Genomic DNA, 27,823 nt, shown 5'->3' with positions numbered 1-27,823 from the left:
CAAATGATAACTTTAATAAATGTATTGGATTTTAGGAGCAAACACAATATTTATATAGTTCCCATCTGACATACCAGCAGGTTACAGGTCAGAATTTCCTCCTTGTCTTCTAAGTCTGAAGGCATTTATACTCTTTGAAAGGGGAATCCTAAGTTCACCTCATTAGCTGTGATTAGAAGTTAAGTTTCTGCTCACTGTTATAGCCTCATTATAGCATCTGGTGATACTTCCATGCAGTTGTACAGCTGAGACTCAGTGGGCCCTAGGCGGGAGGGCCAAGATGCCACCCCTCAGTGTACATCCCCCATTGCCCCAGGTACATTAGATAGAATGTAAGCCCACCCCACCGGGATGGATGGGCAAAAATGCTTGAGTACCTGAATATAAAACCACTTATGCCATAAGTGGTATGTGCAGCCTGTAGTGACATTTGTTCCATCTTCTTCTCCCCACTGTGGCTTGACTCTGCATCTGGGATTCTCGGAGAGGTCAGCATGCATCTGTCAAAATGTAAGGCATTGGTCACTGTCACATACTGTACATTTAATGGTTGTTTTACAGTTCTTGGCCATGTGCTTGGATGAAGAGCAATATTTATAGCCAATCCTGTATTTTCTCTGTGGTTCTTTTAAAGGTTTCTCCCTGAACCCTTGACACTTCTGGAGAGGGAAAGGAATTGATACTTGTATAACGCCTTTTTGTAGTTATACAACCATACTCAAAGTGGTTACATACAGGTACTTCAAGCATTTTCCCTATCTGTCCCAGTGGGTTCACAATCTAACTAATATATTTAGGGCAGTGGGAAATTAAGTGACTTGCCCAGGGTCACAAGGAGCAGTGAGGGATTTGAACCCACAACCTCAGGGTGCTGAGGCTGTAGCTCTAACCACTATGTCACACTTTTTATGTATTTGTCAATGTCGCTCTGGATCCTCCACTTTCTGTATAATAGGATGACGGTCAATTGGTTGGGTTGCTGTGGGTAATACGTCTGCTCTGTGCAGAGCTATGGACTTCCTGGCAGGGCTGCCATAATTTTTAACTGGTTTCTTATGGAAGTGACCTGCTTTCCCTACTTCAGGTGCATCATTATGGAGACTAGGATCAGTTCTTCTTTTCACCAGTTTTCTGATGAACTCCGTGAAAACTGTAAATGGAGGGAACTTCCCTTGACTGTCTTCCTTATATTGCATGTCCATAGATGACCATTTTTCTTTGATTGTGAAAGTTCACCTTAACTAAAAAAATTGTTCCTTTACTATAATAAATATGAGCTGAGTTCAAAAGAGAGTTTCATCATATAACTCTTAATTAACAGCCATAATATACGAAGGTGAATAAAAAATTAAAGGTAATTGTTAAATTAACACAATAACTGGAACAGAGCTAGTGGCACATCTTTGGTCCACTGAAGCAGACACTGCAAGGTCGCAGATTTATCTCTGACGATGGAGTAAAGGAAACACTGCTCGCTTGGCTTCAGGAGCAGCCCCAAAACTTCTCTGCAGGAATGCAGAAGCTAAATGAATGATACAACAAATGCGTCATCTTGTACGGGGACTATGTGGAAAAGCAATATCTTCAATTGCTCGCAGTTACTTCTATTAAAGCCATTAAATGTATTTTGCCTTTACTTTTGGATTGACCCTCATATATAAATAATACATTTTATGTTTGTATAATATAAGAATAGTCCTTTTTCAATAGAAAATTGTGTATATTTGTTCAATTAGGAGAACAATGATATATTAAAAGAACTATGCTCTGCTATGGGTAGTTCTTGCATCTACGCTGGAAATATTCAGATAAGTGACTGTCAAGCTTATTTGGGTTCAGAATTGTTTTAAAACAGCAGAGGTCAGAACATTCCTATGCAAAGTGAACACAAGATGACGGTATTTTAAAATAAGCTATTTTTTCTTTTTTCATATTGTCACAACATCAGAGAGAAGGCTTCCAACACAGCCACAGATCACGCGAGGAGCGAACGCCCGCAGCTTTCAGCAGCGGAGCCGGCCAGACATGCTGGGCAGGGAAGGGGGGAGGGTAAAAATGCTGCACAGGGAAGGGGGGAGGGTAGAAATACTGCACAGGCAAGGGGGGAGGGTAAAAATGCTGCACAGGGAAGGGGGGAGGGTAGAAATACTGCACAGGCAAGGGGGGAGACATGCTGCTGCTGCACAGGGAAGGGGGAGGGTAGAAATATTGCACAGGGAAGGGGGAGGGTAGAAATGCTGCAATGGCAAGGGGGGAGACATGCTGCTGCTGCTGCTGCAAAGGAAAGGGGGGAGGGTAGAAATGCTGCAAAGGCAAGGAGAAGAAATGCTGCTGCTGCAGAGGGAAGGGGGGATAGAAATGCTGCTGCTGCAGCACCCAATTGGGGAGAGAGAGGGAAGGAGGGAGAAGGAAGACAAGGGAGAGGAACCAGAGATGCCAAGTCCATGGGAGGGAGGGAAAGGAAAAAAATGAAAGGAGATACCAGACCATGGAGGGGGAGGAAGAGATGCCATGGCATGAGGGAAGGGAAGGAGATAGAGATACCACACCATGGTGTGGAGTGGGAAGGAAGGAAGAAAAGGAGAAGAGAAAGAGAGAGATGCCGAAGCATAGGGGAGGGGGTGGAGACAGAAAAATGGAGAGGGGGTGAAGCTGAAATGAATCATGTGCAAAGGAGAGAAGGGACCCCAGATATACAGTTTATTGGAGGAAAATAGAAAGAGGGAAGATGCCATATGGAAGAGAGAAAGGGTGGAAAGTAGATGGAAGTGGTAGAGAGAGAGGGCAGAAGCTGGGTGGAAGGGACAAAGAGAGGGCAGATGTTGCATGGAAGGGAAAGAGGACAAATGCTGTCTAGAAAGAAGAGAGCAAAGAGAAGATGATTAAAGCAGAAACGACAAAAGGTAGAAATATTTTTTTGTTGCTTTACTTAGAATCAAGTAGTATTGTAACTGTATTGATAAAAGTTTATAAATAGGAAATGGAAATAAGGCATTTTTTTGGACTAAATCCATTTCCTCAGGACAGGATACCATAACAGCAGTATACTTTACTGTTCTGAAGAAAGATTTGGCCTCTGAAAGCTAATTGAAAAATGGATTAGTCCAATAAAATAGTATTTTCTTAATTCTCATTATTTGTTTTATTTTTTGTTAATTTGTAAAGTGGTGATTGTTATGTATTAGTTTTTTCAAATTTACATCTACTGTCTTTATATTTTGCATAGTATTAGGGGACATGTGTCACTGTTTTTGTGGTGTTGTGGTGTTGTATTGTATGCAGAGTCTGGTTTCTTGGCGGTTCAGTTTAACTTTTGTTTACATATTTCTATTTTTAGTTTGTGATTATTCCATATTGGGCGAGGGTGTATCTCTGTTCTGTGTGTATGAAAAGGACATAGTTTTCAGTTGGCATTGATTGCAGGATCAATTGACTGTGCGGGATCTGGTTTGTTTAGTTTTACAATGTATGTGTTGGTGTTCTAGTGCTCACTGCAGTGTTTAAGATGCTGCCTTTTTCTAGGTACACTCTTGTTGTGCGATATGTGGATTGTTACTAAAAATCATATTTTTGATATAGATGGGGGGGGGGGTGTCAAAAAATGATGGGCCCCGGGTGTCACATATGCTAGGTATACCACTGGGTAAGAGCGGATAGTGTAGCTGGTTTTAAGAAAGGTTTGGACAATTTCCTGGAGGAAAAGTCCATAGTCTGTTATTGAGAAAGACATGGGAAAAGCCACTGCTTGTCCTGAATCGGTAGCATGGAATATTGCTACTCCTTGGGTTTTGGCCAGGTACTAGCAACCTGGATTGGCCACTGTGGGAACGGGCTACTGGGCTTGATGGACAATTGATCTGACCCAGTAGGCTATTCTTATGTTCTTAATAGGAAATATCTCTGAATTTCTAATTCATAGTTTTCATTGGAATTTTAAGAGTATAAATGTTTGTTACTGAGCCCATATCCATCTCACTGCCAGGATGCATCTGTGACAAACTGGGATCAGCAACCTTCTCTACAATGCACTGAATTAAAAATAACCCCATTTTTTTCTTCTTACAAACAGTTCTTACAGATGCTTCCTTGTATGTTGTGCTCAAAATGCAACAATGTTTACTGTGAGGTTAGGGCTCACATATACCCTGCACTAGATGTGCCTTATGAATTATTCTTGCAGCTTCAATAGCTATTCTAGTGTGAGGAACTTTTACTTGAGAATTACACAGAGGTTCTATAGTTCAATCAGTTCATATAAGTCAGGGGTCTCAAAGTCCCTCCTTGAGGGCCGCAATCCAGTCGGGTTTTCAGGATTTCCCCAATGAATATGCATTGAAAACAAATAGATCTCATGCATATTCATTGGGGAAATCCTGAAAACCCGACTGGATTGCGGCCCTCAAGGAGGGACTTTGAGACCCCTGATATAAGTCATGCTTACAAATTTTACTGAGGATGGGTAGGAAAGCATCCAGCTATCTGCAAGTACTGCTCTGTTATCTGATTTTTACTGTCCTGACCTTCAATTCTCAACCCTGAGGGTTGTCAAGCGTCTTCTGATTTTACTGTTCTGAGACTTATCCCAGAGGATCCCTGACAATCTGGGAGCTTATATTAAAGAAATACACTCTGCTTACATAGCTAAAAACAAGCACTCTGCTTTCATGAATATGGAGACAGAACAGCTAGTATTCTTTAACTGAATCTCAGTGCCAAGCAGTTGTTACAGCTCTTAGCATGTAGAATCAAAATGCCAAAGTTATAAATTGTTCCCAAATTGTCTTAAAGAAAGAACAAGAAATGACTTTATGGATATTTTGGCCCGGATTCTGTATAGGACGCCCGGGAAGGGTGTCCTATACAGAATCATGCCTTCTCTAACACCGATTCTGTAACTGATGTCCATGTTACATTACATTACATTAGAGATTTCTATTCCGCCATTACCTTGCGGTTCAAGGCGGATTACAAAAGAGATAAAAAACGAAGGGTTACAATGGAAGAACATTTGTCCTTTCTAGAGAGGTAAAGAATAGGTTATGTAGTTTCTGTGTGGCGGGAAGAGGGAGGGGGGAAGGACGGTAAGTTTGAAGTTAGGGCTGTTTCAGGAATTTCTTGAAGAATGTAGGTTTTATTTCTTTTCTGAAGTTAGGCCTGTTCAGGAATTTCTTGAGGAATATTTTTCTTTATTTCTTTTCTGAATGTCTTGTAGTCTGGTGTCGTTATCAGTAGATTGGAGATTTGGTTATCTAGTTTAGCTGCTTGAGTCACCAGGAGGCCATCGTATAGTTTTTTCCGTTTTACTTTTTTGATCGAGGGGTGTGTGAATGGGGTGTTTGTTTTTCTATGTCTGATTGAAGTGGTTTGGATCGGGTAGGTTGGGCTGTCTCTGTTTAAGGCTTTAAATAACATACAGTAGAATTTAAATAGTATTTTTTCTTGGATTGGTAGCCAATGTGAGTTGATGTATGCTTCTGTAATATGGTCATTTTTTCTCATGTTACAGACGCTGGTTACAGAACTGGGTTAGAGTAGACGTGGCCACTACACTTATCACAGCAATGGATCTCCCTGCCATGATAGATATAGCGGCCTCGGCCGCCTGTATCCCCCTGACGATCGCTGGCAGGAGGGTGCCCAACCCCTCCTGCTAGATGATGTCCCCCCTCTGGACCCCTCCGTGTTAACACCTTCCCCTGCCGACCTCCCCATCTTCCCCACTTCCCAATAACCTTGCTACTGTCCGGCAGGCCTGCCTTGTCGAAATGAGGCGGGCCTGCCCCTTTCCGGTCCATCCCCAATAAGCCTTAGGCATGCTTGTTGGGAGTGCAGAAATTTGTGGACAAAGTTCATTGTTGGGAATTACAGTATATGTTTGTTCTCCATCCAGGTCACTCACTCCTTCTACAAGTCAAGAACAACCCAGCTCTTCAAACTTCCACTTCCTTCCCCATGCCAAGTCCAGAGGAAATCACTCTTTGAGTCCACCTTTGAGTTCCAAGGTCCTAAAATTTGGAACTTCCTCACGACCTGCTTATGTCAGATACCCTTCTACCTTCCATTCAGGAAGGCACTAAAAACACATCTATTCTCATTATAGTCCAGGACTGAAGCTCTATACTGCATGATCCATGATGCTGTTGTTTAAATCTTATGTAAACCACAATGATCCATAATGTTCATGTTTAAAACCTTATTAATCTCATGTAAGCTGCAATGATTCCCAGTAGACAATTGTATGGTATAAGAAACAATATGGTATGGTATATCTCCATGAAAGACCCTCTTGACAAGATTAATAACAACAGGGCAGTGCCCTAAGTACTGATATCTGTATTATATTCTTATGATTGTAAATTACTGGGTATGATATCTGTATGAAACCAACACTATTCAGATATCGGATACCCAATAAAAATGATTTAACATATAATAGGCTTCATAAAGGCATCTATTTGACCTTCACGTTGAAGAGAATACTGCTGTCATATTATGAAACATAATTTGTCTAAAGATGCAATAAAAGGCGGGGGAGGTGGAGTTGGATAGGGAAGCAAGATGATGTTGGTATGAAAGGACATGACTGTGTAGTCTTCCAGTCCTCAACTTTGTTTTCTTCCTTGCCTCATTGGCATTTGAAATCATATTATCTGAGGGAGAATCAGTGTTGTATAGTAACTAAGTAGATATAGGCCTTCTTTTACTAAGCCGTTGTTTAGTAAAAGGAGGGTAGAGATAATTGGTTACTGTACTTCAGTAAAAGTGTTATCATTTTTACTTGTAAAACAGTATTGGAAGTATTGGTTACTTGCACTTTTACTGAAGTAATAATTTCACCAATTTCTACTACTTTTACTCATTGACACCTGGTGTTTCCAATTAAAGGTACAGATTTTTTAGGGCATCAGGCCACCAGGTGGTATAAATAAATTTCTGAATTCTTGTCTAAAAAAACGAAAAATAGTCTTAGGGACATTTGGAGCATTGAGATTAAGCAGTATATTTCTGTGACTCAATGGCCACGAATATGGACTTGGAGGATGAGATGTACGGTGTCTGCATCTGTGAGACAAACATAGTTTTTCTTATTACATAGAGCATTTTGGACCTCAGTTCATTTACAAAAATTAGATAGCTCTAAGTCTAATAGATGCTGGCATTACCATCTTGAAGCAGGGACATTAGATCATTTGCTATTCTATTGTCCAATGGTACTTAGTCTTTGGAAATCCATTTGGGGTCAAGTAAATAATTTATTAGAAAATCTGGTGGCACTATCATATGATACTGTATTATTTGGTATATCAATAAGAGCCAAATATCTTCTAATAATAATACACTTTTTCTTATTATGACAGGGGTTACCATACAACAAATTATGAAAAATTGGAAAAACTGGGATAGGTTGAGTTATCATTTTCGGTGGAGTTTGTTGTGCCACATCTTTAAAATGAAATGAATAATTGCCATACAACAGGGGCATTGTAGGAAATTTAGGGATGTTTGGGAGCCATTAACAAAATACTGTACAGAATGAGTATTGTTTTTTCCTTTATTTATACATGTTCAGGGTGGGGAGGGGAAAGGAATATGTTATGTTTTCTTATGTTTAAATACAATTGATAGTATAAGGGGAAGGAATATTTGATGTGTATTAATTTTTGATGGAATATTAAGTAATGTTAAAGTGTAAAGTGATTGTATCTTATGTTGCACTTATTGAAAGTTTTAAAAATGAATAAAGAATTTAAAAAAAGGTACATCAATAAAAAGATTGGAACTTAAAAAAAAAAAGGTACAAAGTAAAAGCGGAAGTAAGAGACTTAAATGATGATTTCTTGGTAAATCAAATGAAACAGCAAAACTTGGAACAGGATTTTCCTATTGCAAACAGTGGATCAATTTATCTTAATTTTTGCTGTTCAGGGAATAGAACCTATGTCTGTGTTTGTTGAACAGTGATGAGTTGGGTCACTTTGAAGTGGAGATAAACTGGTTGCAGTTCTTGGTGAACAGACATACGAAGGGGTGCTGAAAAGTTCTCAGCCCAACCAAGACGAGAATGATATGAATATGGTTGAATCAGTGAACTGAAACAATGTCAGAACAAAGAATTCTGTTTCTGCAATTGGCACTTAACAAAATAAGACAACCCTCTTTTCAGCTACAGTGGCAAAATGACGCTCAGAATTTAGGAAGTTGGTTGGTTGGGCTGAAAACTTTTCAACACCCCCCTCGTACTGTATGTCTCTACCACAAAAAATGTTTGTCATCTCGTGGAAAAATGTACATTAAGTTGACTGTCCACTGGATTGATAGTCTTTAAAGAGGATGTCTGCTTGTCTGGCCTTAAGACTGAAAGGCTCCCACACATTTAATGTTCTTGCATCAATGAAGATGATAATGACAATAATGATAATAAAAGCATTCTTGGCTTTACGGAAGGTCACGCTCCTGTGTTGTGCTGCTCTGCTACCAAAGCCAGCCATCCAGCAGGAGAGTGTGCAGGACCATCGCAACTTTAAAAAGGTACCAGGGAACTGCAGGCAGCTTCGGGCTGTGGGCTGCGGGCAGGCTCCTTCAGCTGCAGGCAGGCTGCTTTGGGCTTCCCAGCACCAGATGCACCCCCCTGTAGAGGAGGAAATTGTTTTTCCTTGGTTTTTCCTCCTCTTCAGGGGGGTGCGTCTTATGGACGGGTGCGTTTTATAGAATGAAAAATACGGTACTTCTAATGCAGATGATAATGACAATAATGATAATAAAAGCATTCTTTGCTTTACGAAAGTCAAGTGCTTCAGGCAGAGATTCCATTGATCAATACCTGCAGACCCAGTCAGAAGACATCAGTAATATTGCAGCCTGGCCTGATTAGAAGGAACTTTTTATCAGACTGAGTAATCCACTTTCTGCCAGTGCAGTTGTTGAACACCTTGTTCAGCTGTGCAGGTTTAATGACTCACAAGCACACTCGCATGAGTGACAGTCATTTTCAAAATTTAGTTTTACTAAAAGCAAAAGTGGATTGAATTAAAGAGCAATAAAATTATTGGGATTAAAACGTTAACAAAAGTTCCATTCATTGTAGTTATGGTACTTTTACACAAAAGGTATTATATTACGCAATAACTATTATACTCTCACTTAAGTAAATATTTTAATGTGTTCTTCAATACTTTTTTTTTACTTAAGTATTAAAATACACATTTATTTTTGCTTTTACTCAAGTACATTAACCTAGTATTTTGAACAACAATAAGGAGCACTGAAATCAAAAGCTCTCTCTGCTGGTGAGTGAAAAGAATTTGTGAGCATTGTTTTGCTGGGAAATTTTGTAACTTAAATCTTGGAGGAGAGAAACAGATTATGGGATAAATTGCTCAAGACTTTAATTGCCTTAGGTTATTTCTGGATTTAATTGCCAGATTTCAGTGTTCAATTTCCTTAAAATAGAGTTTGTTATTTCTATGTTTAATTGCCTTCCAAAACAAGCTGGGTTATTTCACAGTTTAATTGCATTAAAATAAATAGAACTGGGTTTCTTCAATGTTTAATTGCCTTAAATGAAAATGAATTAGGCTATTTCAGTATTTTATTTTATACCCACCCAAAGTACATTCCTCAATTTATATTCTCTTATCCCAATTAAGAAGACAGAAGAGAAAAAATTTTGGGTGGACCATTACCTGTGCATTACCCGCATAGAATATTAAATGGCACAGGGACAAAGCCAGATGGACTGGTACATAAGGGTACTCACAAGTTAGGTAGGTTGGTAACCAGATTCTAGAAATTGAATATTGGATTTCAGGCAGAAAAGTGAAGCCAGAACTTCCAGGGTTGCTTTTTAAATCATTTTTCTTCAAGTTTCAAGTTTTTATTACAATTTGATTAAATTGCTTATCTATTTCCTAAGCGATATACAAATGATAAAATAGGGTAAAAGTAAATTTCAAACAAACAATTAGACAGATAAGTACAAAAAGGACAAAAAAAATAAACAAGCATCAGGAGCAAAAGGAAAAGAGGGAGAAATACATTTCATAATAGAATAGGAGAACAATTAATGTGAAAACAAAGAGGGTAAAGGATAAAAGGAATACCGAATATAGGATGAGATTTTGGGGCCCAAAAAAATGGCCCAAAAATGGGGGTCTTGCACCCCCTCCCCGACTTGATGCAGGCCTTTAATAGGCCGGGACAGGAGAGATCCCTTCCGTCTCCTGTCCTGGCCTGGCCGATGCAAATAATTCTCCCCCTCCCCCCCCTGCATACCTTTTATGCTAAACACCCCCCTCTGGTACCTTTTTAGTTATCTCTGATGGTCCAGCGGTGTATGGGCAGGACCACGTTCCTGCCCTGCACACCTCCTTTGACTCAACAATCGGGGCTCAGGGTGCACAGGCACGCAGGAGTGAGCTTCTTGAGTTCCCGCGCAGCCCTGCATCGCTAGCAGAATGGCTGCCGCCAGTTCTCGTGAGACTCACAGGTCCTGGCAGCAACCATTCTGCAAGTGGTGCAGGGCTGCGCGGGAACTCAAGAAGCTCACTCCTGCGTGCCTGTGCACCCTGAGCCCCGAGCCCCGATTGGCGATTTGAAGGAGGTACGCAGGTCAGGAGTGCAATCCTGCCCATATACCGCTGGACCACCAGGGATGACTAAAAAGGTACAGGGCGGGGGGGAGGAGGTGTTTAGCAGAAAAGGTACGTTAGGGGAGGGGGTAAAAAAATTATTTACATCAGCCAGGCCAGGACAGGAGATGGGAGGGATCTCGCCTGTCCCTGCCTGGCCTACCACTAGATCACCAGAGGTGGAAGAGAAGGTGGGACAGGGTGCAGAGCCTAGCAGGGAGAGGGGACATGGTGCAGTGACTAGCAGGGAGAGGGAACAGGGTGCAGTGCAGAGCCTGGCAAGTAGTGTTGTGGGCTGGCTGCATAGCGTGGCATGGAGGGGGGCAGGCTGTATAGCCTGGCGGGGCAGGGAGGGAAGGTGGCTGGGTGCAGAGCCTGGCAGGGAGGGGGGCTGAGTGCAGAGCTTGGCAGGGGAGGGCGTGAGGGAGAGGACACTGGATATAGGGCATGACATTTGAATATTAAGTCCCCATCTTATATTCGAGTCAACCATTTTCCTCCTTTTTGGGGGGAAAAATGGGAGTCTTGACTTATATTCAGATTGACTTATATTTGAGTATATATGGTAGTTGGTTGAGCAATAGAAAAGGAGCATCTTGATTAATTATTCTAAAGGGGTCCTTTTACTAAGGCGCACTAGCTGATTTAGCGCACGCTAAATGCTAATGCGTCCATTATATTCTATGGACGCATTAGCATTTAACACACATTAAATTGGCTAGCCTTAGTAAAAGAGGGGGTAAATTAATTATTCTAAATTCTTAAAGGACAAACAATGCATTAGCACTCCAGGAACATACTATAAATGAATAAACAGGACCAACCAGTTCCAGGGAACATGTAACCCAAAGCTGTCCATTTAGTTTGTTTAATAGTAAAATAACCCCCACCCCATACCATATATGAGGCATCATAGACACTCATCATAATAAGAACATAAGAAATGCTGCTGCTGGGTCAGACCAGTGGTCCATCATGCCCAGCAGTCTGCTCACACGGCGACCTTTTTGGTCAAAGACCAGCGCCCTAACTGAGACTAGCCCTACCAGTGCATGCTCTTGTTCAGCAGGAACTTGTCTAACTTTGTCTTGAATCCCTGGAGGGTGTTTTCCCCTATGACAGCCTCTGGGAGAGCATTCCAGTTTTCCACCACTCTCTGGGTGAAGAAGAACTTCCTTACGTTTGTACGGAATCTATCCCCTTTCAACTTTAAAGAGTGCCCTCTCGTTCTCCCCACCTTGGAGAGGGTGAACAACCTGTCCTTATCTACTAAGTCTATCCCCTTCAGTACCTTGAATGTTTTGATCCCCTCTCAATCTCCTCTGTTCAAGGGAGAAGAGGCCCAGTTTCTCTAATCTTTCGCTGTACGGCTAAATTCAGGACTCTAGCACGTGCTCTTGGAGAAAGAGTATGCTAGTATTGGTCCCACATGCTCTGAAATGGTATGCCCATTGGCAAGTTGAAGTCGGGGACATCTAGACGCTGCATTAGTAAAAGCATCGTCATCTGCCTCCACAGCTGCACCTTAGGTGGAGCAGTTGAAAGCCAAATCAAAGCATTGCTTTATGGGCCAATACAATAGCACATTCCAAAAAGTCTCACACCTTTAGGAATCAGTTTGGTTATATCATACTTGCTACATAAAAAGTTCCAGAGTACACTATAAAGGTCTCCTTCCACAGACGAACAACAAAGTCAATTAGATCTTGCCAGAAAATCAGCACTCCCAGACAGAAGCAAAACATATGGTCCAGCGTCACACCCCTTTAGCTCATTTTTTGGGCAAGTCCTGCTCTATGTGATCTATGGCATTTATATTATTACATTTTCATTTTCATTCTCAGGAACATTTAATATTCAAGGCACAAGACTCCAGAAATAGGATATGCTTCAACTTCTCATTCTCTAGATGAGACATTGGTGTAGGGGGTTTTAAACTTGTTAGAAGCTAGATAACATTTTGGATAGGGTGAGCCTATTCCAAAAGAAAGGGTTAACTTTAATCAAATTAGAACTGGGCCTCTGCCAGTAGGGTTTAAAAAGGAAAGAAAGCTAGATCTTGGAAGAAAGATGACATTCAGCCAGGAACACATGGCTCAGAGTGAAAGATACTGGCAAAATGCCAACTTTAGAACATCCCAGTAGAGAGAGGTGTGGTAAAAGTTGAATAGCCTAAAGTGCATTTAAATAAAGAACAAAGAAAGAAAAGATTCAAAATTATCCCCCACCCCCACCAACTGATATGTAGATCATGAATGCAAATAAAAATCATGCTTTAAATTTTTTTATACACTCACATTAAAGATGGCACTATTTAAATCTGTTTCATTTATGGTTGGGAATCATATAACACAACTCTCCAATACTTTACCCAACCTCCAAAATATCCAGCGTTCCCCTCCGTAGAATTACAAATTGTTAAACATACTCTCATATATTTGAAATGTAACAAAATGTGGCCTCAGGTACACCTCCTCCACCCTTAGTAGTGTTCAATATCGGTAGGAATACCGGTGTTTTCATTCCTCATAGGCTCACAATCTTTTTTTGCAATTATTTAAGTAAACTTTTAAACTTTTTTATCCACCGTGCTCTTTTTAGAAGTTTCCTTGAGATTATTCTATTTAAAAATGTTCAAAATAAGTTATATACTTAGCTTATCATGCTACTGGGTTACATGCTCATGTTCTTCATGTTTCTCCAAATAAGTTATATACTTAGCTTATCATGCTTATCATGTAACCCAGTAGCATGATAAGTCAAAACAGGTATAAGTGCCGAAAAGGAGCCGCTGAGCTGATCGTGGCTGGTGCGATCAGTTCAGTGTCCCGGCAACCTACCCCCCCCCACACACACACACACCGCAACCATTGCGGTAGAAGAGATGCCTCATCTCACATACCGCAATGCGATCACCCCTTTACCCGAACTGCCGCAACCCATGGCAGGAGAGATGCCCAATCTCTCCTGCCGCGGGTTGTGGCAGTTCAGGTAGAGGAGTGATCGCATTGCGACAGGGGAGATGGCCAATCTCTCCTGCCGCGATACATCACCCCCCCCCCATACACATACACTATCAGGACAGGAGGGAGCCCAAGCCCTCCTGCCCCGCGATCTCTAATCCCCGCCCCCAAGTCCGATGGGGCCAGGAGGGAGCCCAAGCCCTCCTGGCCACGCGACCCCCACCCCCTACAAGATCAGGCAGGAGGGAGCCCAACCCCTCCTGCCAAGGTGGACCCCCCACCCCCACTAAAATACGGGCAGGAAGGATCCCAGGCCCTCCTGCCCTCGAATCGCCCCCCCACGACCGCACCCCTCCGAACCCCCAATCGCCCCCCCCCCCGCTGACCCACGACCCCCCTGCCGACCCCACGACCCCCCTACCCACAATCCCACCCTCCATACCTTGTCAATGTTGGCCGGACAGACGGGTGCCAAGCCCACCCGTCCGCCAGGCCAGCCTGCTCCGGAATGGGGCCAGATTGGCCCAGGTGGCTTAAACCCCACCCACAGGTGGGGCTTGAGGTGCCTGGGCCAACCAGAATAGGCCCGGGAGCCTTAGGCTCTTCCTGTGGGTGGGGCCTTAGGCACATGGGCCCCACAAAACAGTGGAAAGCTAATATACCACAACAGCATTTATTGGCCCAAAACAGACCTGACATGGCATTCTGTGTAACTGCTGACTACACTGTTGATTGTTTACTTTTAAGCTTATTCACCTAGGATGTTAGCTCCTTTCCGTGTGCAAAGTTGATTTTATACTCCTGATGCAGGGGATGATGGGGGAGGTGAACATAGAGATGATTGAGGGGACTCAAACTAGAAAATTACAAAGGGACAAATTTGTCCCCGTCCCCGCAGAAGCTCAATTTCCCCGTCCCGCCCCTGTGAGTTTTGTCGCTGTCCCTGTCCCTGCCCCATTCTTGTAAGTTCTGCCTTAACTGCAGAAGCCTCAAACACTTATGATTTTAAAGTGTTTGAGGCTTGTGCAGATGAGGCAGGAATGGGGCAGGGACAGGAAAAGAACTTGTGGGGACAGGACAGGAAAATGATTTCCCTCGGGGACCAGGACAAATTTGTCCCCGTGCCATTCTCTTACTCAAACATCAGCATTTACAGCTTTCCCTTACAGTTGGCACTTATATATGCCTTAAAAATATCAATATTTGTATTATTTCAGTACCAATATAGATTCCTAACGTGAAATGGGGAAACTTCCTGATTTCTCCTATGAAGTTTTGATTATTGTCATACCCAAAGAAGGGAAAGATCCCTAAGTATGTGCAAATTATAGACCAATCTCCTTATTACATTCTAATTATAAGATTTTCACAAAACTATCATATGTTCCTATTGAAAATTGTACCCATGACATTATCAAACAGGATTTATAAAGGGCCGATATAAGAACTGCATGGTATATTTACATCCCTATTACCTCTAAATCTGAATGTACAACGATCTGTTGACTCAAGAAACATTCACAAATACAAACTTTCTTTTCCATCGATTAAGGGAATAAAGTCAACTGGTAAGATCGTTCAATCTTATATATATATTCACAGAGATCTGGAATGAAATTCTATCTACTATTAGAACTCTTGTTTCCCTTCAGTCCTTTTGTAAATCTATGAAAGCATTATTATTTCAACAGTATTTAGACAACTGTCTCAAGGAAAACAAATAATTTTGTTCATCAGTCAGTAGGGAATCTTATCTAGTAGATAACAGGAAATCTTTGACTAATAATTTTAGTTTATTCAAATTTTAAAAATCTGTCTTTTCTGATGTTTATTTTGTTAACCAAATTGAGCTCCTTTTTAGGAGATGATGTGGTATATAAATCTAAGGGTTCCTTTTACTAAGATGTGCTAGCATTTTTAGCGCACACTGCAGATTAGCGCGTGCTAACCCCGTGCTACGTGGCTAGAACTAACACCAGCTCAATGCATCTAGCACATGTGGCATTGTAGTGTGTGCTATTCTGCGCATTAATGCCCTCACGCAGCTTAGTAAAAGGAGCCCTAAGTCTTAGATTAGAAAGTCCATCAAGTCCAGTATCCTGTTTCCAACAGAAGGGAAAGGGATTGGGACTTGTATACTGCCTTTTTGTAGTATTACAACCATACTCAAAGTGGCTTACATACAGATACTTCATGCATATTTTCTATCTGTCCTGGTGAGCTCACAATCTGTCTAATGTACCTGGGGCAGTGGAGGATTAAATGACTTGCCCAGGGTCACAAGAAACAGTGTGGGGTTTGAACCCACAACCTCAGAGTGCTGAGGCTGTAGCTCTAACCACTGCTCCATTCTCCACACTCTACTCCAGTAACCAACCCAGGTCCCAAGTACCTAGTTAAATCCCAAGTAGTAAAACAGATTTTATTCTGTTTATCCTAGGATTAAGCAGTGGATTACCCCAATCTATCTCAATAATGGCATATGGACTTCTCTTTTAGGAAATTATCCAAATATTTTTAAAACCCTGCTAAGCTAAATGATTTCACCATTTTCTCCAGCAATGAATTCCAGCAATGAGTAAAGCTGGCTTATTTTAAATCTACCACTTACCGTATTTTCACGTAGATAATGCGCACCCGTGTAAAACGCGCACACGGGTATAGCGTGCAAAAAACACAAATTTATGTACAGAAATTTTTATATACCGCGCACACCCGTATACCGCGCATGCTGCCCAACTCTCCCGTCACCGCCCGACTCTCCTTTCGCCCGCCCCAACTCTCCTCTGGCCACCCCGACTCTCCTTTCACCCGCCCCGACTCTCCTCTCCCCCTTGAAGTCCTGTCCCCACCCTGAAAGCCTGATGCCCCCCCGACGTCCGATTCACCCCCCCCCGCAGGACCGCTCGCACCCCCACCCCGAAAGACCGCTCGCACACATGCGCACCCCCACCCCGAAGGACCGCTCGCATGCACTCCCACCCGCACCCGCACCACACCCTGAAGGACCGCTCGCACCCCCACAGCCTCTCGACCCCCCCCCACCATGTAGAAGCTCCTACCAGTGTCCTGCTGCTTCCTCTTGGCGGTCCCGACTCCCCGACATGATCGGGGCAAGAGGGAGCTCAAGCCCTCTTGCCCCAGCCAACCGCGGCACCCCCGACACGATTGGGGCAAGAGGGAGCTCAAGCCCTCTTGCCCCGCCGACTCCCCAACTCCCCGACAATATCGGGCCAGGAGAGAGCCCAAGTCCTCCTGGCCCTGGCGACCCCCCCCCACTAGTTGTTCGGGCCAGGAGCGAGCCCAAACCCTCCTGGCCACGGTGACCCCCTACCCCCACTCCGCACTACATTACGGGCAGGAGGGATCCCAGGCCCTCCTGCCCTCGACGCAAACCCCCCTCCCCCCAATGACCGCCCCCCCAAGAACCTCCGACAGCCCCCCCAGCTGACCCGCGACCCCCCTGGCCGACCCCCACGAAACCCCACCCCCCTTCCCCATACCTTTGTGTAGTTGGCAGGACAGACGGGAGCCAAACCCGCCTGTCCGGCAGGCAGCCAACAACGGAATGAGGCAGGATTGGCCCATCCGTCCCAAAGTTCCGCCTACTGGTGGGGCCTAAGGCGCCTGGGCCAATCAGAATAGGCCCGGGAGCCTTAGGTCCCTCCTGGGGGCGAGGCCTTGGGCACATGGTTGGGTTGGGCCCATGTGCCTCAGGCCCCGCCCCCAGTTGGGACCTAAGACTCCCGGGCCTATTCTGATTGGCCCAGGCGTTTTAGGCCCCACCAGTAGGCAGAGCTTTGGGACGGATGGGCCAATCCAGCCTCATTCCGTTGTTGGCTGCCTGCCGGACAGGCAAGTTTGACTCCCGTCTGTCCGGCAAACTACACAAAGGTACGGGGAAGGGGGGTGGGGGGTGTCGTGGGGGTCGGCACGGGTCGGCTGGGGGGGCGGTCGGAGGTTCTTGGGGTGGCGGTCGTTGGGGGGAGGGGGGTTTGCGTCGAGGGCAGGAGGGCCTGGGTTCCCTCCTGCCCGTAATGTAGTGCGGGGTGGGGGTAGGGGGTCACCGTGGCCAGGAGGGTTTGGGCTCCGAACAACTGGCCCGAACAACTAGCGGGGGGGGGGGGTTGCCAGGGCCAGGAGGATTTGGGCTCCCTCCTGGCCCGATATTGTCGGGGAGTTGGGGAGTCGGCGGGGCAAGAGGGCTTGAGATCCCTCTTGCCCCAATCATGTCGGGTGTCGGGACCGCTAAGAGGAAGCAGCAGGACACCGGTAGGAGCTTCTACATGATGGGGGGGGTCGGGAGGCTGTGGGGGTGCGAGCGGTCCTTCAGGGTGGGGGTGCGGGTGCGAGTGGGAGTGCGTGCGAGCGGTCCTTCGGGGTGGGGATGGGGGTGTGGGTGCGTGCGAGCGGTCCTTCGGGGTGGGGGTGCGAGCGGTCCTGGGGGGGGTGAATCGGACGTCGGGGGGGAACTATGTAAAAAATATTTTGTACAACGCGCTCACGCGTATAACGCGCAAGGTTATGCGCGGTACGTAAAAACCACGTATAACGCGCGCGTTATATGCGAGAAAATACGGTAGTAGCTTTATTGAATGCCCCCTATTCCTAGTATATTTGGAAACAGTAAACAAGCAATTCACATCTACCCACTCCACTCAATATTTTATAGACCTCTATCATATCTCTCCTGAGCCATCTCTTCTCCAAGCTGGAGCTCTAGCCACTGTAGCCTTTCCTCATAGGGAAGTAGCCCCATCCCTTTTAAATTGAGACACAAAATATGCAATAAAAACATATAAAAACTAACAGAGCATATAAACATATTTCAGTAATTTGTATATTTTTGCATAATTTCCTAGAAATTCAAGATGGGTAAATAACATAAAAAATTTAAAGCTAGTTGTTGATTTTCCACTTGAAATTATACCATATTTTTCACTTGGGCTTTTTAAAATGATGACATCTCCAATACTGACACTCCTTAATACTGCAAGATGAAGTTCTCTCTAATATTATGAGGGGCCACTAAAAAGTTCTCAGCCCAGCCAGGATGAGAATGATGTGAAGCCATGAAATTTACAGGTTATTCCACCCTTTTCTTGACACTTTTCGTTTCAATGATATGATATAAATGAAATGAAAAGTGTGGTATAACATGTACGATTCATAACTCCATATCATTCTCTTCTTGGTTGGGCTGAGAACTTTTCAGCAGCCCCTCATAGACACACAGGAACTGATTCCAGCTCTTAGCAGTTCTGTATTTAGAGTGTTTGCTGGAAAATTCTGATCCTGATCCATGTGGATATCATCCCATTTGCAGTCACATAAAAGATCTTGAATCAGTGTCTTCACATTGATAAAAACATTAAGATGTGCTCCAGTAGCTAGGGTAGAAGCATCAGCAGAAGCTGTATGGCAGTCTCATTTCCTTAGAGGTAATCTTCTTACTGTATATCATTGTCATGATTTAACAAAGATTTATAACATGCTTACAAGCTATGGCCCAACGGTTCAGCAAAGTAAGAGGGGAACAGAAGCAGCTAATAGAAGATAACAATGCTATACGGTAATTAGTGTAAATTGCATTATGCCTGAAGATTTTTATAAATGGAGTATCTGTTTTAATTGTGCCTGTTAAGTGTAACAACAATATATGAGGCAGGTACATTTAAATAAATAAATGGCAAGCTGTATCAATATTTTTTTCTACGAGGGAAGCTTCTCCATTCACTTTTAAACTTCCAAGTTTGTTTTGTAATTTAGAAAAATGTAAACCAATGGCATATTTATTAGAAAACAAACTCTATCCAGTCCCAGTTTTGATTGATTCATGATTTAGCAATATTAATGCTGCTTAATGCAATCTGCTCTGTTCTTGAAACTTTTCTGGTATGACGACTGCTCCAAGAATCTGTCTCTATGCAATGGTCTTTCACAAGCAGCACTTCCCTCTCTTTTGAATAGTTTACATATAAATCTGAATTTCCTAAATGATATGTTTATGTTTATTCGAATTTATAAACCGCAAGTGGTTTACACAATAAAAATATGGAAAGGAACAACAATTTTATAAGAGTAAAAGCAGGAAAAGAAGACAAAAGACAACACAATTGACAAGCATAGTGGCAAAGACACACCTCACTTGAGAAATGTATATCCACATACGAGACACACCCATATGAAACATGCAATCATTCAATCCTGCTGCCATGAAATCGATGGGGAACCCCACAAAATTAAGTATCCATTGGGAAAGCTTGGTCAAAAAGATAGGTCTTCAGAAGAGTTGGGACAAAAGCGGAATGTCTGGTGCATACGGATTTTGACATGTCAACCAAAGGTAACGCTATTTGATGATCTGTTGATGAATGTAATGATGTGGTAGGTCTGTAAGGAACCAAAAGATTAACTAAGTGCAGTAGAATCTCTGCTAACTGGCATTCAATTAATCAACACTCTCAACCAACCGGCAAAAAAATTGCTGGTCATAAAAATAAATGTCTTCCACGCTTCTCAAAACAATCTCCTCCCTCCAGCCCCCGAAGCAGCAGGCAGCCACAAGTCTCCCTCCCTCCCGCTCCTGAAGCAGCAGTCGCAACCAATCCTGACAAACCCCCTCCCTCCCTCGTCCCCAATGCAGCAGCGTCAGCTGTTCTTGACAACCCTCCCTTACCGAGGCAGCAGCAGCAGCTGGTGAACAGAAGAAGCACTATAAATAGGCTGCTTCTGGCCAACCCCAGCAGGGCCTTTCCTCTGTCATGTTACTTCTGACATGGCTGAAGAAAGGCCCTGCTAGAGCTGGCTGGAAGCATTCTGTTTATGGTGCATCTTCTGTTCACTGGCTTCTGCTACTGCCTCGGTAAAGGAGGGATGGGGTTGTCAGGATTGGCTGATGCTGCTGCTTCGGGGCCGAGGGAGGGGAAGGGTGTTTGGCAGGATCAGCTACTGCTGCTTCCTCAGGCCTGGAGGAAGGGAGGGGAGTTGTCAGGACTGGCTCTGCTGCTTCGGAGGCTAGAAGGAGGGAGGGAGGGGTATTGTCAGGAATGGCTGCCTGCTGCTACAGAATTTTTTTACACTAACTCTCAAGCAAGCAGAAAAAAAAAACACAAGTTATCCGGCATCCACCAATCCTCATTAGTACCAGATAGCTGAGAGTCTACTGTAGTTGGGTTTTCCTGAGTACAAAGCCTTAAATGCCATTCAGAGCTTTATGCATTAAATTATATTTAACAGGCAACATTTTAATGAATAACACAATTGATCCAATATTCAATTATTATGAACACCAGCCCTTATATGAGTGAATGCTCTTAGAGGTCACCCAAATCAATTTTGGTTTTGATTTCCATGCTGGCTTCAGTCTTAAAATGGTTGCCACAATTCCAGCATTTGAGAGGACATGGGCGGGAGTGGATGAACATTGCTGCTGCCCAACCACTTACTAAGACCACCAGGGATGGACAGTAGGCCCGGGGTAGGTGAGGAAGGCTGGCTCTGTGTGTAGATGGGGGAATGAGGGAGCTCGTTATGTGCATGGGGGGAGTGGTAGGGAATGAAGGCTTGTTCCATGCAGGGGGGCTGGCCGGCCTATCAGTTCTGGTTTCAGCTTCATCCAAAAATGAGTGACAAATTTCAGCCACAGATTTGGTTTTGGCTGGCCTCTAAAGTGCCCTATCTAAGACTTTTCTGTGGAGCTATACAGATGGGGGACAATTTTATAAAGGTCACCCAGATTTGGATGCCAAAATGCTGAGCACTGAGTATTAATTTTATAACACTACCTGGGCACACAGATTCCATTATAGAATAGAGTGTACCTTGGCATTTTCATGCCAACATTTAGGCGCTATCACTTAAGCCATGGAAAAAGGCAAAGGTGTAAATGTCAATATTTAAATGTGGCATTTTAGCACATAGCTTATAATATTCTATGTTACATGCAGAATTGTGGGACTCACCATTGCCCCACCCATAAACCTCCCCTATGAATGCCCCCTTGCAGTTTTGTGCTATCCAAATTATCAAGTTTATTAAAATTATACTATCCTGCACCAAGGGCAGGATTATTAAAATTATACTATCCTGCGTCCTTCTGGGTGACTTATAACATCAAATTCTACAAAAAAGGCAAGGGCAATTAGTAACATAAATACTAGAGAATGATGTGGGGGAAAATATTGTCTCCATCCCCACGAGCTCCATCCCTGTCTCCGCCCCATCCCTGCAAGTCCCCATCCCCATCCCGATGACAGGTTCAGTAGTTGGAAAACAAGGTTAGAATCAGGCAGGCTTCTACAGGACAAGGACAAATCAAGATCATATATGCTTACTTAGTATCATATACTTATGCTATGACTATCTTTTTGGGCAGATTGGGTGTACCATATAGGTCGTTATCTGCCATCATCGACTGTATTACTATGTTATCTACTTCAGTGACTCCCAACCCTGCCCTGGAGGACCACCAGGCCAGTCGGGATTTGGGGATAGCCCTAATGAATATGTATGAGAGAGATTTGCATATAATGGAGGTGACAGGCATGCAAATCTGCTCCATGCATATTCATTAGGACTATCCCCAAAACCCGACTGGCCTGGTTGTCCTCCAGAACAGGGTTGGGAACCACTGATCTACTTGACCACGTATTAAAAAATAAACTGGCATGTACAAAGTGAGCCAATAAAGCAATCATTGTCCCAAACCCTAATTTGTATATAATGACAGTGAGTTTCAAAGCTCTTCCTTCTGTTTGATACATGCTCCTTTTCATGACATAAGCATAAAAAAAAGAATGAAACTCCACTGGCTTGCTTTATTACATTTCTGGAGATCCTGTATTCTCCCTACCACCTTCTGGGCCTTTGATATATCCAGGACTTCTTGCCATAGGAAACCCTTTCCTCTGCTTCAGAGAACTTTCCTACTCGTATGAACAAAATGTATCAAGCAGCAGAAGAAGAAGTGGCTGAGGCCATGGAGATGGACATGTCGTCATTGCTCCACACATCTTTAGATCCTCTTTATCTTGTTTAGGTTATCTGGACACACTATATTCTCTGTAGGTTGGTTTAATGGTGTTCATAATAATTGATGGGAATAGAATTTATCCTAAAATTCTCAGACTTGAGCTTGAGATCAGCTCTTCCTGTTCTCCATTTACTTTATTGATTTTCAGGTGAGCAGGATTAAGAAAGTCATTCATGCATTCACTCTTTGTACTTTCCATTACACTGATATAGATAGGCTTCATTTACTTAGCTAAATGGACACCAAGTACATATTGATCAGTGTTATATCACAAGCACACTATAATTCCAAGTACCTATGCTTTTTTTTGTTGTTTTTTTTTATAAATTATTCTTTCAAATTAAGTTCTTATTTTAGTGATGTCATAAAAACAGAGAACAATAAAAAAATTGTCAGCAGATAAAGAGCACATGATCTACCGAATTTGCCTATTTGCACCCTTTCACTATATTGCCATTGATCCTATTTGATCTCTTGTCTCCTTTCTTCATTCCTCCCCCTCCCACTAAGGTCTCTCACAGGCTTGTTTACTTTCTGTCACCTCCACTTTACTTTGTTCCAGATGTCTACTGCTCTCCCTCTGCAAAGCAAAGTCTTTTGCATTCCTTTTAATATTCTGAAAGTTGACTGGTTTAAATAGTGAGAAAAAAAAACCATTTACTTGGCATTGGCCTATTTCACATACAATACAATGCACAGCTAGGCATGATTCAAAAAATGTCTATCTTCAGGATTTGCTTTTTTTCCAGAATTCATTCAGTCAGCTATTATGCAGGACATTATAAACATTTAATCTTGAGCATTCTAGGCTAAGCAGATTTTATCACCATAAGCAGTGTATTAGAGCAGTGAAGGAAGTGTGGTGTGTAATGTAAAAGCAAAGAAAATAATGTGATCTATACAGAAAAACTGAAATACTGATGTAAATATTGTAGGCATTTTTGTCTGTGGGGTTTGTACCAATCATAAAAGCAAAAGTCTACCAGGAAATGTCCTTCTAACCTACATTTACCTGTATTCCAACTCTGATATACTTCTGACACCTAGAGGTCCAGAAGCTTTTCATCTCTAAGTCACTGGTTCAAATTTATCTCAGCTTAGATGTCTCCAAAAATCATTAAATGGCCAATGTGAAATTAACTGGTGATCTTGATCTAGTTCCCTCAGATGTCCATCTATATTCATGCACTGCCAAGACAGTCTGTGGGGGGAAGGGAATAATTTTATACTTTTTCCACATGCAAAGCCTGCTTTTCTAATTAAATAATTTGTACATAGAGTGTAACATACCGCAAGAGCCAAGTTTGGTTTCTCTGCAGTTTACAATCAAACATTGCATCACTAGTGACTAAAGGTCAGAAGTAATGAAAAGAATAAAACTTCAGAATAAATAGTGAGAAGGAAAGGAAGGCAGTGGTATCCCAAGGGGGAGAAAGGCGGAGGAAGGGGGGGGTGATCCGCCCCGGGTGCACGCTCCAAGAGAGTACACAGCCGGCCGGGTCCAGAACCTCCCATGCTGCTCTAAATGGCACCTCAGCGCGGCTGCCATACTTATTCCAGAGCAGAGTCGGTAGCCGCACTGAGGTGCAGGAAGGTCCCGCGATGACTGCGTCAACCGCCTCTGCTCTGGAAGAGGTAAGTGACATCAGAGAGGGTTGGACCAGCAGCCACAGTCATCGTGGGACCTTGACGCAACTCCCTGAGTCTGCCAGCCCAACCCCTTCCGATGTCACTTACCTCTTCCAGAGGAGAGGCAGCAGAAGTAGTCATCGCGGTACCTTGCTATTTGGATGGAGAGAGAAAGGAGCATAGCAGGGGGTGGAAGGAGAAAAAGGGGGTCAGGGTGGTATGGAAGGGTGGTGAAGGGAGAGAAAGGGGGTCAGGGTGGTATGGAAGGGTTTGGAGGTGAGAAAGGGGGTCAGGGTAGTATGGAAGCATGGTGGAGGGAGAGAAAGGGGGCAGATGCTGATGGAAATGGGGGGAAGGGAGAGGAGAGAGTGAAATGCCAGACCATTGGAGGAGGGAAGGGAAGAAGATGGATGCCAGACCAATGGTGATGAAGAGAGAGATGGAAGGGGGAGGCATTTAAGTTTCTGGAAGGGGAATAGAAGGAGAGAAGATGCCATATAGAAGGGGCAGAAAGAAGGTAGACAGTGGATAAAAGGAAGAGAGTGACAAGAAGATGAGGTAGAAAAAATTATATTTATTTATTTATTTTTGCTTTAGGGGTGTTGCATTGTATGCAGAGTTCAGCTTCTTGGTGCTTCAGTTTAACCTTTATCTATGTATTTTTATTCTATCTCCCCATTTACAAAACTGTAGAGAGTTTTCTAGCGTTGGTATTTGAGCTGTTATCACCGTGGCTAAAAACAACACTACAGTTTTGTAAAAGGGGGATGGGTTAGTTTGTGATTTCATATTCCATACTAGGCAAAGGTGTTTTCAGTGTTCTGTGTGTTTGAAAAGACATGGTTTTCTGTTAGGATTGACTGTGTAGGATTGGTCTCTACTAGTCTGGTTTGTTTAGTTTTACAATGGGTATACTGATGTACTGTTCATTGTAGTATGTAAGATGTTGCCTTTTCCTAGGTAAACTCTTGTGTGACGTGTGAATTGTTACTAAAAATCATGTTTTTCATACAGATTGGGGGGTGTCAAAAAATGATGGGCCCCGGGTGTCACATATGCTAGGTACGCCACTGAAGGAAGGATTGGGGAATGGTGGGGAGAGAAGGTTGAATATTAGCAAAGGTCTAGGTAACAAGATAGGTTTTCAGGGCAGCTTCAAACTGAGTGTAAGAAGACTACAGATGTAGTTGTACTGGATGGGAGTTCCACAGTTTTGGACCTGTGTAACTATGATTGGTTGCATGAGTGATATCAAGGCAAATTAACGAGGGAGGTGGGACAGAAAGAAGAGTTGTGTTTGTGAAATGGAGGGTCCTAAGAGGGGATTAAAGTGTGAGCAGGTGGCTGATGTAATCTGATGCGGTACAAAGATGGCCTTTAAAAACAATAAATCACCAACAATGGATGAAAACCTCAAAAATTTTCATATGAAAAACAACAAAGAAGGTTTTGAAATGCAACTTCAATAGCTACACTACTAATGAGAGGAAGAGATCTCAGTATACCTGCACTGATTTGCGTCAATGAAGACCATCAGTTTTAAGCAGGTCAAGCTTTTCTTTTATCAAACTCAAACCTCTCTGTCAGAATTTAACTAGTGTTCTTTTGTGCAAAATAAATGTGAAAAAATCAAACAACACTCGCACTTATCTTTCAAGTGACTGGTTGCGCATTCACAATAGCATCTTTATTAGCCCAATGGGGACCCATTTCACCGAACAAACAAAAATAAGATTAAAAATCTCACAAGGTAAAACCCTGTTGCACTAAAGTACTAGAAGTTGTAAACACATTAACACCAAGATGTACTTACTGCGGACAGCAAATGTTCTACTGACTTTAAAAACAATAGTCATAATTTTTAATTTGATGTATGAAGAGACAGGAAGTCAGTGTTCTACTTGAAGTTGAGGGATGATGTGATCATGAATTGTGGAATAGATCAGGAGTGGGCAATTAATTTTCCCAAAGGGCCGCATGAGAAACTGAGGCTGTTTTGGAGAGCCGGACCAATAGGCTGAACTCAATTCTGCTCGACAGCTGACAGGTGATCATCTGTGAGAGACGATCTGTCTGGTGAGTTTACAAGGTGATTTGAAGACTTCATAACAGTCATAGTAACTTAGTAAATGATGGCAGATAAAGACCTAATATAGCCATTAAAAATTCATGATATACCCATTCATTCATGATATATCCATTAAAAATTCATGATTAAATTAACTTGTCTCTTCTTTGATATTTCTGGGTCAGAGACTATAAAGTCCACCTAATATTGTCCTAGGTTCCAAATGCTGAAGTTGCCATCCAAGCTCACTCCAGCCTATCCAACCATCCTGTTTGCAGGATATCTGCCATAAAGTCTGGCCAGTAACATCCTCATGTTCCAATTTAGTGGAGTTCCCATTAATGCCCTCCCCAGTCCATCCTACACCAAATCACCACATATTGGACACAGACCATGCAAGTCTGTCCAGTACCAGTCTTAACTTTTTAATTTACAATCTTTGTTTTCTAATTAGAGATCCTCTATGTTTATCCCACGCTTTTTTTTTTTAATTCCATCACTGTTTTCCTTTCCACCACTTCCCTTGGGAGGGCATTTCAGGCATCTACCACCCTCTCCATGAAAAATAATTTCCTAACATTGTTCTTGAGTCTTCCTCCCCACAACCTCAAATTATGCCCTCTAGTTTTACCATTTTCTCTTCTCTGGAAAATATTTGGTTCTATATTAATACCTTTCAAATATTTAAACGTCTGTATTATATCTCCCCTGTCCCTCCTCGCCTCCCGAGTATACATATTTAGGTATTCCAGTCTCTTCTCATACTTCTTTTTGTTCAAACCCCTTATCATTTTTGTCACCTTGCACTGCTTCAAGTCTTTTTATATCCTTCACCAGATACGGCCTCCAAGACTGAACACAATCGTGAAAATGCACAATAGTGAAGGTGCATTCCAAGAGTGAAATGCACATGATTTCTTCTCCCTTCACTTGCATTGCGGATAATGTGCCCAGTGATGTTCAGCTCAAACTCATTAACCTGCAGTCTGATACACTACTGGCAGTGCACTTTAAAGAGCATTTTAAGCCAGTATCACTGCTGAATTTTTATTCTTCTCTAAACAGATGAAAACTTTCCACACACGAGAAGGCATGTTCAAAAGATGTTGGTTCGTTCTGGATCTACCTACATATGTGAACAAACATTCTCAGTGATGAACTTTAATAAATCCAGATACAGGTCCATTCTAACTGACAATCACCTGTCAGTTGTTCTTTGCATACCCACCTCAGATATTCAACTTGACTTCAGTGCACTTGTTCAAGCCCTAGACAGCTTAGTTTTCTCTCACTGACTAGAAAACAAAAACCGGAAAACAGCAAATGAGGTAATTAGACTATAAAAAATTGCAATAGCACTTATTACATTTTTGTATAAAGTTAATTTAACGCTGCTCTTTGAAAGACTGCAAAAACATTCACACTTTCAAAGTTGTTGATGTGAATGTTGATTAAATAGTGATGTAATGGTACTTTTACCATGTCTGTTTCACATTTTCGT

At 42.9% G+C, this 27,823-nt stretch overlaps 1 long non-coding RNA gene across 1 annotated transcript in view; it reads right to left on the bottom strand.

The window, feature by feature from the left end:
• The window catches only part of LOC117355645, a 35,901-nt gene extending 8,282 nt beyond the window's left edge, over nt 1–27,619 (bottom strand). The window contains exons 1-2 of the long non-coding RNA XR_004538420.1: nt 27,551–27,619; nt 378–500 (exon numbers count right to left, since the gene is read on the bottom strand). This is a non-coding gene — a long non-coding RNA (uncharacterized LOC117355645). The remainder of the gene's footprint in view (nt 1–377; nt 501–27,550) is intronic.
• Nucleotides 27,620–27,823: the final 204 nt, after the last annotated feature.

Source organism: Geotrypetes seraphini, chromosome 2 (genome assembly GCF_902459505.1).
Source record: "Geotrypetes seraphini chromosome 2, aGeoSer1.1, whole genome shotgun sequence".
Lineage (NCBI taxonomy): Eukaryota > Metazoa > Chordata > Amphibia > Gymnophiona > Dermophiidae > Geotrypetes > Geotrypetes seraphini.
The sequence above is the reverse complement of the archived record's forward strand: the minus strand, read 5'-3'. Positions and strand labels throughout refer to the sequence as shown.